Here is a 4922-nt window from a genome sequence, read left to right as displayed (position 1 = left end):
AAATATTTCAACATTTTAGCATTTTAAAGCAAATTAGTTTACCAGTCGTGAAGTGAACGTTTGCAAAGGTGAACAACTTGTGTTTCGCGCGCTCATATGACCTTAGCAGTTGCGAGCGCCGTAAAACCCTATACTATACTATACTATACTAAACACACAACACTCCAAACATGATGTACCGTCTATGAGGTGGATTGGGTCGTGTTGTTGCGGAAAATAGAACACGCCTAACAAAGGCCCAATGGGTGTATAGGTAACTGTGTCACTGGGGGAAAGTGTGTCGTAAACTTTCACCCCATTGTCTTGGCTTGGAGAGCGTGAGCCCTCAGTGCGGTGTAATTTTGTAAAAGTCTTCTACCTTTTTACAAGAAGACGGGCGTGAGAACCGGCTTATTCTTTCTGAGCCCCAGCGACATTTGATTGGCTGTTACGTTACTATAGTTGTAAGCGGTGACAACAATTATTGGATAAACAGGAAAGCCGCCAAGCTGATAACTGTGTGTTCATTGTGTGCGATCATAACGGTTTCAATTGCTTATTTCGTTATTTAAGAAACTTTCATTAACTAAGGGATAGAGTTGGGGTGGGGACGGGGTGGGGGTGAGGGGCTCAAGCCCCTAAGTCCTTCACTACCCACCGCCACTGTCACACAGCTCCAGTGTTGTAGTTTAACCCCTTCAATGCCGCAGATAAAAAGACCCCTGTGCTGGGGGAAATCCCATGAACCAAGGCGGCTCAGGGATGACCCCACTCTACCTCCCATAACTTTTTTATTTATGAATATTTCCTCTTGAATTTCTGCACATACATTCTACATTGAATAATGTTTCTATTGACATAATTTTAGGGGGATTTCATTGAGAGATAGAAGGAGAAAAGTTGGAGTTAGTAACATGATGTCAAAAACAACATCACCAAACAGCATAAAACACCCATTCGAGTAATGATAAACTGAGACCAAAAAATGAGGATTACGTGTTGTGTGAGTCTTTCCTACCTTATACAGCACTCGTACATGTAAGTCCATTTGTGTTTACTGCCAATAAATCATTTTTGTGCGGTAAATGTGTTAGATCAAGATCTGATCTTCTCTTTGAGCTAAAATCTGAATCTGACGCTTTCAAATGGGGTGAAAATGATGGTAAACATTAAAGGGAAGGTACCTCAATAAAAATTACAAGATTTTAACAGTAACTTCTCTTATAATTGGTATCAAAACAACCTCAGTCACAGTCCTGTAAATTCTACAGGCCGTAGGCCCGTAAATTCTATGGGCGCGGCAGCGAAGAGGTTAAGTATTTCTCTTTTTCTCTGTTAAGTTACAGCACTCGCAAAACTTTTACCATGATTTTTTTACCCTGGCAGACGGCAGGCCAGGTGGAGATAAGCGCACTGTCCATGGCCTCGCAGGGTGAATAAGGTCTATTGTGGACTAAGTTGACACTGCCGTGACAAATTTTCTTCTGATTACTGACAATACTTTGGGAACCAAACTTTCCAAAGGTCTAAAGCTTTAGGCATATACCGGGTATCTATAATTTCATAAAGATCTTATGGCCTTCATACAGCGACATTACTGTTTGGTCCTTCCACTTTGGTTCTTGGGACTGTCAATCTTTATTATGAAATAGAATTTAGTTAATTTGTTCACTTACTTTGGAGGAAGTTAGAACTGGTTGAGTAGGTGTATTCCTCCTCCTTCTCCCCCCCCCCCCCTTGTGTTTTTTCCTGTGATGAGGGTATTTTTTGCATTTCTGACAGTGGTTTGACCACTAGCTATGACAAAAAGACGTAGATCTAGAAGAGGCACTTTGGTGCAGGCATTGTGAGGATTTTTTTTTTTCAAGCTCTGCCCCTCATTCTTTTACAGATGAGTTTAATTTGCAGAATGGGCATCTTTTTCTTCCCCTTCCGGATACAACAGCATGAAACTTTATGTTTGTACTTCAGAGGAAGCCAATAAAAATAAAAATGAACCTGTTGTAGCAGTCGTCAAGTGAAGAAAACTCTCTGACACAGCCTCTCCGCCCCTTCCCCCCCTTCCCCCATTAAGGAATATGTGTTATGCACTGCCTTTATTCACTTTCCTTTTCTCTACAGTTCAAGATTCAAGGAGAAGTAATTTTGTTGGTTACTATTGGTATAAAAATTTTGAAATTCCCATGTGGAAGTTTCACTCATAAAGGTCACTTGTCAGTTTTTAAAAAAAAGAGCTGGCCCCATCTTGGCAGAACTCAAAATTAATTTGTACCCGAGATTGAAGCCTTTCTTGTCAGTATGAGTATTTACAAGTCAGCATATCTTTGAAAACTGAATACAGCTGCATGTCAGGCAAGGGATGATTCTACATATATGTATGTGTAGATACTTACTTTTCCGATCCAGCGGCCAAATGGTTGTGTAGATAAAACCACCATGTATGTAAAAACCAAATTGTTCTGTAAGATGAAGATCTCATTTCTTACCGTTACTAACTCCCTGGGATTTTGCAGTAGTACAAAAAGATCAGGAAAAGATTGAATTCATTTTGTAGTTTCATGAAGTTAGAGAATGGAGGTAGGCCCATCTATCTTTTTATTCTTCCTGTGTATGAACCATTGCCAGTATGAAGTAGACATGTCTCATGTTGTATTATATATATGCATATTGTATAGTATAGTTTCATTTGATCAAGATAAGAACATGCAAAATTGTTCTTTTGCTGTTTTTCAGCTGCTGAAGGTGTTTTATTCCGTTTGACGCAAGCCATTGAGAACGATTCTGTGGACCAGATATCCGAACTGCTCACTTCAGGACATGTAACGGTGGGTTCCCGTCTTTCGTTTGGCGTACCGATCCTTTTGAAAGCCATTCGCAGTGAGGCTGTGGAGGTTGTGGATTACCTACTGAGGCAAGGAGCAGACCCAGTGTCTTCTGTGGAGTATCTGATGCTCTGTTTGGTTACCAGGAATCGTTTTGTCCTCTTGGACGAGAATTGCAAGACAGCGCTTTTGAAAATGCTGCCTTATTTAAATAACGAGCAACTTGATGAAATGGATTACAGTGGGAAAAGTCTGTTGCTTCGTGCATGCTTTCCACACAATCTGGCAGTCTTTGAATATTTGCTGCAGCGTGGAGTGAAGTTGCGTGGACATGATTGTGATATTCTTTCAGCTCTGATTGATCCTCATGACTGCAGTGAAGCTCAGCGGATTTGTCTAATTAAAACTGTTTTAGATCATCCAGATTCAACTCTCAACATCACAGGCCAGCCTGGCTTGCATTTGTTGTGTAAGTGTCTATTTTACAACAAAATGAAACTGTTTTTCTTACTTCTCAGCAGAGGTGCTGACCCATTTTTATGTACAAGTGAGGGGAACACCCTTATGCATTTTCCTGAAGGTGAAACTTGTGATATCAGAGTGTATAATCAAGGACTTGATGTGGATACCCATAGAATAATGTTACTCTATGACTTGGGACTTGATGTGGATGCCACAAATCATCATGGGTACCAGCCTTTAGAGAATCGAAAGCACTGTTCTTGGGATCTCCTTATTCTTATTGTCCTTGGCAGGCGTGTATCTAGCGAAGATGTTCAAGAACTTAAAGATAACTTTGGTGAAAAAGTGTCTTGGGGGATTCAGGGGATGGTGGAAAAGGGACAATTTGCCTCCACTCAGCTGCAAAGCCTTTGCAGGAGAACTATTCGGAAGAGTCTATCTTCGCATAGCGCTCATGGAGTCAAACATATGATTTGGAGCTTACCTTTGCCTAGACCTCTGAAACTGTATTTGGATGTGCCTTTTTATGTCAAGAGCTTACTCGCCTCTTTTGAAGCCAGGTATTTATAAGACTATCTTCCTTATTTACTCTTGAGATTTATTTTAAACCTTTGTGGTTCCTGTTATCTTTCCTGTGCTTTGTCCCATCGGGTCTCAATAGGATTCATTCCTTCGTTTTTAAAGACCCTTAGTCTGCTCATATGAGTATCATTTCATGTGGAATTGTAGAGTTAAGTTTCTATGAAAAAGTTGATACCCGGTATATTTGTAGATCTGTGGGTGTGTGTCCCCCTTGTGAATGCATGCAACAATCGATTATTTATAGCTTACAAGCCCCATATATACTCATTTGTTGCTGATTGTGAGATTTTATTATGTTCTCTCGGAGTAATGCATTCTTCACATTTGTATTCATAGTGTGTTTTATAAACAGTATTATTATCGGCATCTAATCGTCAGTATTGTCAGCATGATTCCACAATTGCCTCGGTCAGTTCCTAGTGGTTTTTTAGTTGAGATTGTAATTAGAATAAAAGATGATATCAAGAGACATCTTTATTCTTACGTTTACGATGTACAGTTGACTGCGGATGAGTTGATGTTGTCAGGGGAGTGAAAAAAGATAAACTCATTGGCAGTTCAACTTAACTGTTGGGACCTCTAAAGAAGAACAGATACTGGGGCCTAAGAAAAAAATCAGCTCAACCAAAGATCAGCTCAAATGAGTTCAATACAAGTGGAGTTGACTTTGCCTGTAGTATTATTCTGTTTCGTTATTTCCAGCATAGATGTTAATTGAAACATAAAGAGTGCCTATGTCATGGTTCTGAATTGGGCGCTCTCTTTTGTTTTAAGGGGGCTGGTGGGTCAGGTCTAGGGACTCGGGTATGATTTTCACTCACTCTGAGCACTTTTTACTTTTGGTGTTTTCAGATCCCTAATTCAGTCTAGATTTTATTGACACTAGTCGCTGAGTGATTAACATTCATCATCATCAATGCCTTTCACCCCTGGCAGGGTATAGGCCACATACAAGCTACTTCCATTTATCTCTGTCCTGAGCCATCCTTCCAAGCTCGTTCCAAGTGAGCTTCATCTCTCTCATGTCCCTTTCGACGCATCTCCTCCATGTTTCCCGTGGCCTACCCCTGCCTCGTG

General features: G+C 40.5%; 1 protein-coding gene across 1 annotated transcript in view; it reads left to right on the top strand.

The window, feature by feature from the left end:
* Positions 1-4922, top strand: part of LOC101854951 (tyrosine-protein phosphatase non-receptor type 5) — a gene marked incomplete in the record, with an annotated part of 40556 nt that overhangs the window by 21597 nt on the left and 14037 nt on the right.

The sequence above is a fragment of the Aplysia californica genome, unplaced genomic scaffold, assembly GCF_000002075.1.
Source record: "Aplysia californica isolate F4 #8 unplaced genomic scaffold, AplCal3.0 scaffold00213, whole genome shotgun sequence".
Lineage (NCBI taxonomy): Eukaryota > Metazoa > Mollusca > Gastropoda > Aplysiida > Aplysiidae > Aplysia > Aplysia californica.
Note: the sequence above shows the minus strand (reverse complement) of the source record. Positions and strands in the feature narration are given on the sequence as shown.